Source organism: Rhinoderma darwinii, chromosome 3 (assembly GCF_050947455.1).
Source record: "Rhinoderma darwinii isolate aRhiDar2 chromosome 3, aRhiDar2.hap1, whole genome shotgun sequence".
Lineage (NCBI taxonomy): Eukaryota > Metazoa > Chordata > Amphibia > Anura > Rhinodermatidae > Rhinoderma > Rhinoderma darwinii.
The window spans coordinates 415,955,982-415,969,174 of record NC_134689.1 but is presented as its reverse complement, the minus strand read 5'-3'; the positions used below and the strand labels follow the sequence as shown (position 1 = coordinate 415,969,174).

The 13,193-nt window shown below is 42.8% G+C and overlaps 10 non-coding genes across 10 annotated transcripts; all 10 read right to left on the bottom strand.

The window, feature by feature from the left end:
• Positions 1–794: 794 nt before the first annotated feature.
• Positions 795–866, bottom strand: TRNAD-GUC (transfer RNA aspartic acid (anticodon GUC)). The gene has a single exon. It is a non-coding gene; the product is annotated as a tRNA-Asp (tRNA).
• A 1,080-nt stretch (positions 867–1,946) lies between these two features.
• TRNAD-GUC (transfer RNA aspartic acid (anticodon GUC)) lies at positions 1,947–2,018 on the bottom strand. The gene has a single exon. It is a non-coding gene; the product is annotated as a tRNA-Asp (tRNA).
• Positions 2,019–3,098: 1,080 nt separating this feature from the next.
• Positions 3,099–3,170, bottom strand: TRNAD-GUC (transfer RNA aspartic acid (anticodon GUC)). Its single transcript has one exon. It is a non-coding gene; the product is annotated as a tRNA-Asp (tRNA).
• A 1,081-nt stretch (positions 3,171–4,251) lies between these two features.
• On the bottom strand, positions 4,252–4,323 carry TRNAD-GUC (transfer RNA aspartic acid (anticodon GUC)). The gene has a single exon. It is a non-coding gene; the product is annotated as a tRNA-Asp (tRNA).
• Positions 4,324–5,403: 1,080 nt separating this feature from the next.
• TRNAD-GUC (transfer RNA aspartic acid (anticodon GUC)) lies at positions 5,404–5,475 on the bottom strand. Its single transcript has one exon. It is a non-coding gene; the product is annotated as a tRNA-Asp (tRNA).
• A 1,080-nt stretch (positions 5,476–6,555) lies between these two features.
• On the bottom strand, positions 6,556–6,627 carry TRNAD-GUC (transfer RNA aspartic acid (anticodon GUC)). Its single transcript has one exon. It is a non-coding gene; the product is annotated as a tRNA-Asp (tRNA).
• Positions 6,628–7,708: 1,081 nt separating this feature from the next.
• Positions 7,709–7,780, bottom strand: TRNAD-GUC (transfer RNA aspartic acid (anticodon GUC)). Its single transcript has one exon. It is a non-coding gene; the product is annotated as a tRNA-Asp (tRNA).
• Positions 7,781–10,019: 2,239 nt separating this feature from the next.
• TRNAD-GUC (transfer RNA aspartic acid (anticodon GUC)) lies at positions 10,020–10,091 on the bottom strand. The gene has a single exon. It is a non-coding gene; the product is annotated as a tRNA-Asp (tRNA).
• Positions 10,092–11,171: 1,080 nt separating this feature from the next.
• Positions 11,172–11,243, bottom strand: TRNAD-GUC (transfer RNA aspartic acid (anticodon GUC)). The gene has a single exon. It is a non-coding gene; the product is annotated as a tRNA-Asp (tRNA).
• Positions 11,244–12,323: 1,080 nt separating this feature from the next.
• On the bottom strand, positions 12,324–12,395 carry TRNAD-GUC (transfer RNA aspartic acid (anticodon GUC)). Its single transcript has one exon. It is a non-coding gene; the product is annotated as a tRNA-Asp (tRNA).
• Positions 12,396–13,193: the final 798 nt, after the last annotated feature.

Below are 13,193 nucleotides of genomic sequence, written 5' to 3'. Positions count from 1 at the left end.
CTTTATGTGGTAATAACTTTGGAATTCTTTTATTTATCCAAGCATTCTGAGATTGTTTTCTTGTGACACATTGTACTTTATGTAAGAGGTAAAATGTGGTCGATACAATCCGAATCGTAGAGAAAATTGTAGAGAAAATTAGCATTTTTCTAAATGTATCTGCTTGTAAGACAGATAATAATCCTGGTACTGCAATTTCGTCCTATTTAAAGAGGCTCTGTCACTTGTACTTCCCTATCTCCTAGCTAATTTGATAGGCGCTGTCACACTGATAATACTAGTGAAAATTGTGTCCCAAAACGTTTATTATTTCAAAAGTTATGAGCTTTTTTCTAAATATGTAAATGAGGATTTATAAGACAACTGGGAGGTAACAGCAGCGATACTCCTGAGGTGGGGCTTCCTCCCAGCCTCTGACTCTGTCCTATCAGCAGGATGCTGTTTCACAGCATTAGGAGACAGTCTAGAGGGAAGGGGGATCCATTCAAACAGCCATATCTCGGGCTGTGGACGACCTAGAACCACGGTTCTGGTGGCATATGAAAGGGGAGATTCCAATCTTTCATATGACAGTAGAATCACAGTTCTAGCTGTGACAGAGCCTGAGATATAGCCAGTTGAATACAGAATTGGGAATGAAAGCTGTATACTATAAGATCACACTGTGTTGCTGGACAGGGAAGGGGCAGAAGCTGATTGGACAGCGTCATACAGAAAACATTACACCGCCCAAAGTGAAAAGAAAGAGTCTTGTTTTATAATTCTGGTTATTGATGTGTCTCAAAGTGACAATTCTCCCCGTCGGGGAATCGAACCCCGGTCTCCCGCGTGACAGGCGGGGATACTCTCCACTATACTAACGAGGACCTGCTGATACCAGGGCTGTGTGAGTTGCGTGGAGCAGGCCTAGCGGCGGCGCATGTGTGGCCTGAGTGCATTGTGTAAATGGCATATATGTGGAATGGGTCTGTATGGCGTGTCCGATGCGGAGAGTGGTCTTTGTTTTGGTAACTATGCTATGCCCCCAATCCCTGTGCTCGTTATTCACTATTAATCTGACACCACTGAGACCATTCAACAACTCTAATACAGATTAGTGTGCCCCCCTATGATAGGAAAATGAATAAATATGGCAATGACATATTGTCTTCTCTTTATGTGGTAATAACTTTGGAATTCTTTTATTTATCCAAGCATTCTGAGATTGTTTTCTTGTGACACATTGTACTTTATGTAAGAGGTAAAATGTGGTCGATACAATCCGAATCGTAGAGAAAATTGTAGAGAAAATTAGCATTTTTCTAAATGTATCTGCTTGTAAGACAGATAATAATCCTGGTACTGCAATTTCGTCCTATTTAAAGAGGCTCTGTCACTTGTACTTCCCTATCTCCTAGCTAATTTGATAGGCGCTGTCACACTGATAATACTAGTGAAAATTGTGTCCCAAAACGTTTATTATTTCAAAAGTTATGAGCTTTTTTCTAAATATGTAAATGAGGATTTATAAGACAACTGGGAGGTAACAGCAGCGATACTCCTGAGGTGGGGCTTCCTCCCAGCCTCTGACTCTGTCCTATCAGCAGGATGCTGTTTCACAGCATTAGGAGACAGTCTAGAGGGAAGGGGGATCCATTCAAACAGCCATATCTCGGGCTGTGGACGACCTAGAACCACGGTTCTGGTGGCATATGAAAGGGGAGATTCCAATCTTTCATATGACAGTAGAATCACAGTTCTAGCTGTGACAGAGCCTGAGATATAGCCAGTTGAATACAGAATTGGGAATGAAAGCTGTATACTATAAGATCACACTGTGTTGCTGGACAGGGAAGGGGCAGAAGCTGATTGGACAGCGTCATACAGAAAACATTACACCGCCCAAAGTGAAAAGAAAGAGTCTTGTTTTATAATTCTGGTTATTGATGTGTCTAAAAGTGACAATTCTCCCCGTCGGGGAATCGAACCCCGGTCTCCCGCGTGACAGGCGGGGATACTCTCCACTATACTAACGAGGACCTGCTGATACCAGGGCTGTGTGAGTTCCGTGGAGCAGGCCTAGCGGCGGCGCATGTGTGGCCTGAGTGCATTGTGTAAATGGCATATATGTGGAATGGGTCTGTATGGCGTGTCCGATGCGGAGAGTGGTCTTTGTTTTGGTAACTATGCTATGCCCCCACATCCCTGTGCTCGTTATTCACTATTAATCTGACACCACTGAGACCATTCAACAACTCTAATACAGATTAGTGTGCCCCCCTATGATAGGAAAATGAATAAATATGGCAATGACATATTGTCTTCTCTTTATGTGGTAATAACTTTGGAATTCTTTTATTTATCCAAGCATTCTGAGATTGTTTTCTTGTGACACATTGTACTTTATGTAAGAGGTAAAATGTGGTCGATACAATCCGAATCGTAGAGAAAATTGTAGAGAAAATTAGCATTTTTCTAAATGTATCTGCTTGTAAGACAGATAATAATCCTGGTACTGCAATTTCGTCCTATTTAAAGAGGCTCTGTCACTTGTACTTCCCTATCTCCTAGCTAATTTGATAGGCGCTGTCACACTGATAATACTAGTGAAAATTGTGTCCCAAAACGTTTATTATTTCAAAAGTTATGAGCTTTTTTCTAAATATGTAAATGAGGATTTATAAGACAACTGGGAGGTAACAGCAGCGATTCTCCTGAGGTGGGGCTTCCTCCCAGCCTCTGACTCTGTCCTATCAGCAGGATGCTGTTTCACAGCATTAGGAGACAGTCTAGAGGGAAGGGGGATCCATTCAAACAGCCATATCTCGGGCTGTGGACGACCTAGAACCGCGGTTCTGGTGCATATGAAAGGGGAGATTCCAATCTTTCATATGACAGTAGAATCACAGTTCTAGCTGTGACAGAGCCTGAGATATAGCCAGTTGAATACAGAATTGGGAATGAAAGCTGTATACTATAAGATCACACTGTGTTGCTGGACAGGGAAGGGGCAGAAGCTGATTGGACAGCGTCATACAGAAAACATTACACCGCCCAAAGTGAAAAGAAAGAGTCTTGTTTTATAATTCTGGTTATTGATGTGTCTAAAAGTGACAATTCTCCCCGTCGGGGAATCGAACCCCGGTCTCCCGCGTGACAGGCGGGGATACTCTCCACTATACTAACGAGAACCTGCTGATACCAGGGCTGTGTGAGTTGCATGGAGCAGGCCTAGCGGCGGCGCATGTGTGGCCTGAGTGCATTGTGTAAATGGCATATATGTGGAATGGGTCTGTATGGCGTGTCCGATGCGGAGAGTGGTCTTTGTTTTGGTAACTATGCTATGCCCCCACATCCCTGTGCTCGTTATTCACTATTAATCTGACACCACTGAGACCATTCAACAACTCTAATACAGATTAGTGTGCCCCCCTATGATAGGAAAATGAATAAATATGGCAATGACATATTGTCTTCTCTTTATGTGGTAATAACTTTGGAATTCTTTTATTTATCCAAGCATTCTGAGATTGTTTTCTTGTGACACATTGTACTTTATGTAAGAGGTAAAATGTGGTCGATACAATCCGAATCGTAGAGAAAATTGTAGAGAAAATTAGCATTTTTCTAAATGTATCTGCTTGTAAGACAGATAATAATCCTGGTACTGCAATTTCGTCCTATTTAAAGAGGCTCTGTCACTTGTACTTCCCTATCTCCTAGCTAATTTGATAGGCGCTGTCACACTGATAATACTAGTGAAAATTGTGTCCCAAAACGTTTATTATTTCAAAAGTTATGAGCTTTTTTCTAAATATGTAAATGAGGATTTATAAGACAACAGGGAGGTAACAGCAGCGATTCTCCTGAGGTGGGGCTTCCTCCCAGCCTCTGACTCTGTCCTATCAGCAGGATGCTGTTTCACAGCATTAGGAGACAGTCTAGAGGGAAGGGGGATCCATTCAAACAGCCATATCTCGGGCTGTGGACGACCTAGAACCGCGGTTCTGGTGGCATATGAAAGGGGAGATTCCAATCTTTCATATGACAGTAGAATCACAGTTCTAGCTGTGACAGAGCCTGAGATATAGCCAGTTGAATACAGAATTGGGAATGAAAGCTGTATACTATAAGATCACACTGTGTTGCTGGACAGGGAAGGGGCAGAAGCTGATTGGAGAGCGTCATACAGAAAACATTACACTGCCCAAAGTGAAAAGAAAGAGTCTTGTTTTATAATTCTGGTTATTGATGTGTCTAAAAGTGACAATTCTCCCCGTCGGGGAATCGAACCCCGGTCTCCCGCGTGACAGGCGGGGATACTCTCCACTATACTAACGAGGACCTGCTGATGCCAGGGCTGTGTGAGTTGCGTGGAGCAGGCCTAGCGGCGGCGCATGTGTGGCCTGAGTGCATTGTGTAAATGGCATATATGTGGAATGGGTCTGTATGGCGTGTCCGATGCGGAGAGTGGTCTTTGTTTTGGTAACTATGCTATGCCCCCACATCCCTGTGCTCGTTATTCACTATTAATCTGACACCACTGAGACCATTCAACAACTCTAATACAGATTAGTGTGCCCCCCTTTGATAGGAAAATGAATAAATATGGCAATGACATATTGTCTTCTCTTTATGTGGTAATAACTTTGGAATTCTTTTATTTATCCAAGCATTCTGAGATTGTTTTCTTGTGACACATTGTACTTTATGTAAGAGGTAAAATGTGGTCGATACAATCCGAATCGTAGAGAAAATTGTAGAGAAAATTAGCATTTTTCTAAATGTATCTGCTTGTAAGACAGATAATAATCCTGGTACTGCAATTTTGTCCTATTTAAAGAGGCTCTGTCACTTGTACTTCCCTATCTCCTAGCTAATTTGATAGGCGCTGTCACACTGATAATACTAGTGAAAATTGTGTCCCAAAACGTTTATTATTTCAAAAGTTATGAGCTTTTTTCTAAATATGTAAATGAGGATTTATAAGACAACTGGGAGGTAACAGCAGCGATTCTCCTGAGGTGGGGCTTCCTCCCAGCCTCTGACTCTGTCCTATCAGCAGGATGCTGTTTCACAGCATTAGGAGACAGTCTAGAGGGAAGGGGGATCCATTCAAACAGCCATATCTCGGGCTGTGGACGACCTAGAACCGCGGTTCTGGTGCATATGAAAGGGGAGATTCCAATCTTTCATATGACAGTAGAATCACAGTTCTAGCTGTGACAGAGCCTGAGATATAGCCAGTTGAATACAGAATTGGGAATGAAAGCTGTATACTATAAGATCATACTGTGTTGCTGGACAGGGAAGGGGCAGAAGCTGATTGGACAGCGTCATACAGAAAACATTACACCGCCCAAAGTGAAAAGAAAGAGTCTTGTTTTATAATTCTGGTTATTGATGTGTCTAAAAGTGACAATTCTCCCCGTCGGGGAATCGAACCCCGGTCTCCCGCGTGACAGGCGGGGATACTCTCCACTATACTAACGAGGACCTGCTGATACCAGGGCTGTGTGAGTTGCGTGGAGCAGGCCTAGCGGCGGCGCATGTGTGGCCTGAGTGCATTGTGTAAATGGCATATATGTGGAATGGGTCTGTATGGCGTGTCCGATGCGGAGAGTGGTCTTTGTTTTGGTAACTATGCTATGCCCCCACATCCCTGTGCTCATTATTCACTATTAATCTGACACCACTGAGACCATTCAACAACTCTAATACAGATTAGTGTGCCCCCCTATGATAGGAAAATGAATAAATATGGCAATGACATATTGTCTTCTCTTTATGTGGTAATAACTTTGGAATTCTTTTATTTATCCAAGCATTCTGAGATTGTTTTCTTGTGACACATTGTACTTTATGTAAGTGGTAAAATGTGGTCGATACAATCCGAATCGTAGAGAAAATTGTAGAGAAAATTAGCATTTTTCTAAATGTTTCTGCTTGTAAGACAGATAATAATCCTGGTACTGCAATTTCGTCCTATTTAAAGAGGCTCTGTCACTTGTACTTCCCTATCTCCTAGCTAATTTGATAGGCGCTGTCACACTGATAATACTAGTGAAAATTGTGTCCCAAAACGTTTATTATTTCAAAAGTTATGAGCTTTTTTCTAAATATGTAAATGAGGATTTATAAGACAACTGGGAGGCAACAGCAGCGATTCTCCTGAGGTGGGGCTTCCTCCCAGCCTCTGACTCTGTCCTATCAGCAGGATGCTGTTTCACAGCATTAGGAGACAGTCTAGAGGGAAGGGGGATCCATTCAAACAGCCATATCTCGGGCTGTGGACGACCTAGAACCGCGGTTCTGGTGCATATGAAAGGGGAGATTCCAATCTTTCATATGACAGTAGAATCACAGTTCTAGCTGTGACAGAGCCTGAGATATAGCCAGTTGAATACAGAATTGGGAATGAAAGCTGTATACTATAAGATCACACTGTGTTGCTGGACAGGGAAGGGGCAGAAGCTGATTGGACAGCGTCATACAGAAAACATTACACCGCCCAAAGTGAAAAGAAAGAGTCTTGTTTTATAATTCTGGTTATTGATGTGTCTAAAAGTGACAATTCTCCCCGTCGGGGAATCGAACCCCGGTCTCCCGCGTGACAGGCGGGGATACTCTCCACTATACTAACGAGGACCTGCTGATACCATGGCTGTGTGAGTTGCGTGGAGCAGGCCTAGCGGCGGCGCATGTGTGGCCTGAGTGCATTGTGTAAATGGCATATATGTGGAATGGGTCTGTATGGCGTGTCCGATGCGGAGAGTGGTCTTTGTTTTGGTAACTATGCTATGCCCCCACATCCCTGTGCTCGTTATTCACTATTAATCTGACACCACTGAGACCATTCAACAACTCTAATACAGATTAGTGTGCCCCCCTATGATAGGAAAATGAATAAAGATGGCAATGACATATTGTCTTCTCTTTATGTGGTAATAACTTTGGAATTCTTTTATTTATCCAAGCATTCTGAGATTGTTTTCTTGTGACACATTGTACTTTATGTAAGTGGTAAAATGTGGTCGATACAATCCGAATCGTAGAGAAAATTGTAGAGAAAATTAGCATTTTTCTAAATATATCTGCTTGTAAGACAGATAATAATCCTGGTACTGCAATTTCGTCCTATTTAAAGAGGCTCTGTCACTTGTACTTCCCTATCTCCTAGCTAATTTGATAGGCGCTGTCACACTGATAATACTAGTGAAAATTGTGTCCCAAAACGTTTATTATTTCAAAAGTTATGAGCTTTTTTCTAAATATGTAAATGAGGATTTATAAGACAACAGGGAGGTAACAGCAGCGATTCTCCTGAGGTGGGGCTTCCTCCCAGCCTCTGACTCTGTCCTATCAGCAGGATGCTGTTTCACAGCATTAGGAGACAGTCTAGAGGGAAGGGGGATCCATTCAAACCGCCATATCTCGGGCTGTGGACGACCTAGAACCGCGGTTCTGGTGGCATATGAAAGGGGAGATTCCAATCTTTCATATGACAGTAGAATCACAGTTCTAGCTGTGACAGAGCCTGAGATATAGCCAGTTGAATACAGAATTGGGAATGAAAGCTGTATACTATAAGATCACACTGTGTTGCTGGACAGGGAAGGGGCAGAAGCTGATTGGACAGCGTCATACAGAAAACATTACACCGCCCAAAGTGAAAAGAAAGAGTCTTGTTTTATAATTCTGGTTATTGATGTGTCTAAAAGTGACAATTCTCCCCGTCGGGGAATCGAACCCCGGTCTCCCGCGTGACAGGCGGGGATACTCTCCACTATACTAACGAGGACCTGCTGATACCACGGCTGTGTGAGTTGCGTGGAGCAGGCCTAGCGGCGGCGCATGTGTGGCCTGAGTGCATTGTGTAAATGGCATATATGTGGAATGGGTCTGTATGGCGTGTCCGATGCGGAGAGTGGTCTTTGTTTTGGTAACTATGCTATGCCCCCACATCCCTGTGCTCGTTATTCACTATTAATCTGACACCACTGAGACCATTCAACAACTCTAATACAGATTAGTGTGCCCCCCTATGATAGGAAAATGAATAAAGATGGCAATGACATATTGTCTTCTCTTTATGTGGTAATAACTTTGGAATTCTTTTATTTATCCAAGCATTCTGAGATTGTTTTCTTGTGACACATTGTACTTTATGTAAGTGGTAAAATGTGGTCGATACAATCCGAATCGTAGAGAAAATTGTAGAGAAAATTAGCATTTTTCTAAATGTATCTGCTTGTAAGACAGATAATAATCCTGGTACTGCAATTTCGTCCTATTTAAAGAGGCTCTGTCACTTGTACTTCCCTATCTCCTAGCTAATTTGATAGGCGCTGTCACACTGATAATACTAGTGAAAATTGTGTCCCAAAACGTTTATTATTTCAAAAGTTATGAGCTTTTTTCTAAATATGTAAATGAGGATTTATAAGACAACAGGGAGGTAACAGCAGCGATTCTCCTGAGGTGGGGCTTCCTCCCAGCCTCTGACTCTGTCCTATCAGCAGGATGCTGTTTCACAGCATTAGGAGACAGTCTAGAGGGAAGGGGGATCCATTCAAACCGCCATATCTCGGGCTGTGGACGACCTAGAACCGCGGTTCTGGTGGCATATGAAAGGGGAGATTCCAATCTTTCATATGACAGTAGAATCACAGTTCTAGCTGTGACAGAGCCTGAGATATAGCCAGTTGAATACAGAATTGGGAATGAAAGCTGTATACTATAAGATCACACTGTGTTGCTGGACAGGGAAGGGGCAGAAGCTGATTGGACAGCGTCATACAGAAAACATTACACCGCCCAAAGTGAAAAGAAAGAGTCTTGTTTTATAATTCTGGTTATTGATGTGTCTAAAAGTGACAATTCTCCCCGTCGGGGAACCGAACCCCGGTCTCCCGCGTGACAGGCGGGGATACTCTCCACTATACTAACGAGGACCTGCTGATACCACGGCTGTGTGAGTTGCGTGGAGCAGGCCTAGCGGCGGCGCATGTGTGGCCTGAGTGCATTGTGTAAATGGCATATATGTGGAATGGGTCTGTATGGCGTGTCCGATGCGGAGAGTGGTCTTTGTTTTGGTAACTATGCTATGCCCCCACATCCCTGTGCTCGTTATTCACTATTAATCTGACACCACTGAGACCATTCAACAACTCTAATACAGATTAGTGTGCCCCCCTATGATAGGAAAATGAATAAAGATGGCAATGACATATTGTCTTCTCTTTATGTGGTAATAACTTTGGAATTCTTTTATTTATCCAAGCATTCTGAGATTGTTTTCTTGTGACACATTGTACTTTATGTAAGTGGTAAAATGTGGTCGATACAATCCGAATCGTAGAGAAAATTGTAGAGAAAATTAGCATTTTTCTAAATGTATCTGCTTGTAAGACAGATAATAATCCTGGTACTGCAATTTCGTCCTATTTAAAGAGGCTCTGTCACTTGTACTTCCCTATCTCCTAGCTAATTTGATAGGCGCTGTCACACTGATAATACTAGTGAAAATTGTGTCCCAAAACGTTTATTATTTCAAAAGTTATGAGCTTTTTTCTAAATATGTAAATGAGGATTTAGAAGACAACTGGGAGGTAACAGCAGCGATTCTCCTGAGGTGGGGCTTCCTCCCAGCCTCTGACTCTGACTCTGTCCTATCAGCAGGATGCTGTTTCACAGCATTAGGAGACAGTCTAGAGGGAATGGGGATCCATTCAAACAGCCATATCTCGGGCTGTGGACGACCTAGAACCGCGGTTCTGGTGCATATGAAAGGGGAGATTCCAATCTTTCATATGACAGTAGAATCACAGTTCTAGCTGTGACAGAGCCTGAGATATAGCCAGTTGAATACAGAATTGGGAATGAAAGCTGTATACTATAAGATCATACTGTGTTGCTGGACAGGGAAGGGGCAGAAGCTGATTGGACAGCGTCATACAGAAAACATTACACCGCCCAAAGTGAAAAGAAAGAGTCTTGTTTTATAATTCTGGTTATTGATGTGTCTAAAAGTGACAATTCTCCCCGTCGGGGAATCGAACCCCGGTCTCCCGCGTGACAGGCGGGGATACTCTCCACTATACTAACGAGGACCTGCTGATACCAGGGCTGCGTGAGTTGCGTGGAGCAGGCCTAGCGGCGGCGCATGTGTGGCCTGAGTGCATTGTGTAAATGGCATATATGTGGAATGGGTCTGTATGGCGTGTCCGATGCGGAGAGTGGTCTTTGTTTTGGTAACTATGCTATGCCCCCACATCCCTGTGCTCATTATTCACTATTAATCTGACACCACTGAGACCATTCAACAACTCTAATACAGATTAGTGTGCCCCCCTATGATAGGAAAATGAATAAATATGGCAATGACATATTGTCTTCTCTTTATGTGGTAATAACTTTGGAATTCTTTTATTTATCCAAGCATTCTGAGATTGTTTTCTTGTGACACATTGTACTTTATGTAAGTGGTAAAATGTGGTCGATACAATCCGAATCGTAGAGAAAATTGTAGAGAAAATTAGCATTTTTCTAAATGTTTCTGCTTGTAAGACAGATAATAATCCTGGTACTGCAATTTCGTCCTATTTAAAGAGGCTCTGTCACTTGTACTTCCCTATCTCCTAGCTAATTTGATAGGCGCTGTCACACTGATAATACTAGTGAAAATTGTGTCCCAAAACGTTTATTATTTCAAAAGTTATGAGCTTTTTTCTAAATATGTAAATGAGGATTTATAAGACAACTGGGAGGTAACAGCAGCGATTCTCCTGAGGTGGGGCTTCCTCCCAGCCTCTGACTCTGTCCTATCAGCAGGATGCTGTTTCACAGCATTAGGAGACAGTCTAGAGGGAAGGGGGATCCATTCAAACAGCCATATCTCGGGCTGTGGACGACCTAGAACCGCGGTTCTGGTGCATATGAAAGGGGAGATTCCAATCTTTCATATGACAGTAGAATCACAGTTCTAGCTGTGACAGAGCCTGAGATATAGCCAGTTGAATACAGAATTGGGAATGAAAGCTGTATACTATAAGATCATACTGTGTTGCTGGACAGGGAAGGGGCAGAAGCTGATTGGACAGCGTCATACAGAAAACATTACACCGCCCAAAGTGAAAAGAAAGAGTCTTGTTTTATAATTCTGGTTATTGATGTGTCTAAAAGTGACAATTCTCCCCGTCGGGGAATCGAACCCCGGTCTCCCGCGTGACAGGCAGGGATACTCTCCACTATACTAACGAGGACCTGCTGATACCAGGGCTGTGTGAGTTGTGTGGAGCAGGCCTAGCGGCGGCGCATGTGTGGCCTGAGTGCATTGTGTAAATGGCATATATGTGGAATGGGTCTGTATGGCGTGTCCGATGCGGAGAGTGGTCTTTGTTTTGGTAACTATGCTATGCCCCCACATCCCTGTGCTCATTATTCACTATTAATCTGACACCACTGAGACCATTCAACAACTCTAATACAGATTAGTGTGCCCCCCTATGATAGGAAAATGAATAAATATGGCAATGACATATTGTCTTCTCTTTATGTGGTAATAACTTTGGAATTCTTTTATTTATCCAAGCATTCTGAGATTGTTTTCTTGTGACACATTGTACTTTATGTAAGTGGTAAAATGTGGTCGATACAATCCGAATCGTAGAGAAAATTGTAGAGAAAATTAGCATTTTTCTAAATGTTTCTGCTTGTAAGACAGATAATAATCCTGGTACTGCAATTTCGTCCTATTTAAAGAGGCTCTGTCACTTGTACTTCCCTATCTCCTAGCTAATTTGATAGGCGCTGTCACACTGATAATACTAGTGAAAATTGTGTCCCAAAACGTTTATTATTTCAAAAGTTATGAGCTTTTTTCTAAATATGTAAATGAGGATTTATAAGACAACTGGGAGGTAACAGCAGCGATTCTCCTGAGGTGGGGCTTCCTCCCAGCCTCTGACTCTGTCCTATCAGCAGGATGCTGTTTCACAGCATTAGGAGACAGTCTAGAGGGAAGGGGGATCCATTCAAACAGCCATATCTCGGGCTGTGGACGACCTAGAACCGCGGTTCTGGTGCATATGAAAGGGGAGATTCCAATCTTTCATATGACAGTAGAATCACAGTTCTAGCTGTGACAGAGCCTGAGATATAGCCAGTTGAATACAGAATTGGGAATGAAAGCTGTATACTATAAGATCATACTGTGTTGCTGGACAGGGAAGGGGCAGAAGCTGATTGGACAGCGTCATACAGAAAACATTACACCGCCCAAAGTGAAAAGAAAGAGTCTTGTTTTATAATTCTGGTTATTGATGTGTCTAAAAGTGACAATTCTCCCCGTCGGGGAATCGAACCCCGGTCTCCCGCGTGACAGGCGGGGATACTCTCCACTATACTAACGAGGACCTGCTGATACCAGGGCTGCGTGAGTTGCGTGGAGCAGGCCTAGCGGCGGCGCATGTGTGGCCTGAGTGCATTGTGTAAATGGCATATATGTGGAATGGGTCTGTATGGCGTGTCCGATGCGGAGAGTGGTCTTTGTTTTGGTAACTATGCTATGCCCCCACATCCCTGTGCTCATTATTCACTATTAATCTGACACCACTGAGACCATTCAACAACTCTAATACAGATTAGTGTGCCCCCCTATGATAGGAAAATGAATAAATATGGCAATGACATATTGTCTTCTCTTTATGTGGTAATAACTTTGGAATTCTTTTATTTATCCAAGCATTCTGAGATTGTTTTCTTGTGACACATTGTACTTTATGTAAGTGGTAAAATGTGGTCGATACAATCCGAATCGTAGAGAAAATTGTAGAGAAAATTAGCATTTTTCTAAATGTTTCTGCTTGTAAGACAGATAATAATCCTGGTACTGCAATTTCGTCCTATTTAAAGAGGCTCTGTCACTTGTACTTCCCTATCTCCTAGCTAATTTGATAGGCGCTGTCACACTGATAATACTAGTGAAAATTGTGTCCCAAAACGTTTATTATTTCAAAAGTTATGAGCTTTTTTCTAAATATGTAAATGAGGATTTATAAGACAACTGGGAGGTAACAGCAGCGATTCTCCTGAGGTGGGGCTTCCTCCCAGCCTCTGACTCTGTCCTATCAGCAGGATGCTGTTTCACAGCATTAGGAGACAGTCTAGAGGGAAGGGGGATCCATTCAAACAGCCATATCTCGGGCTGTGGA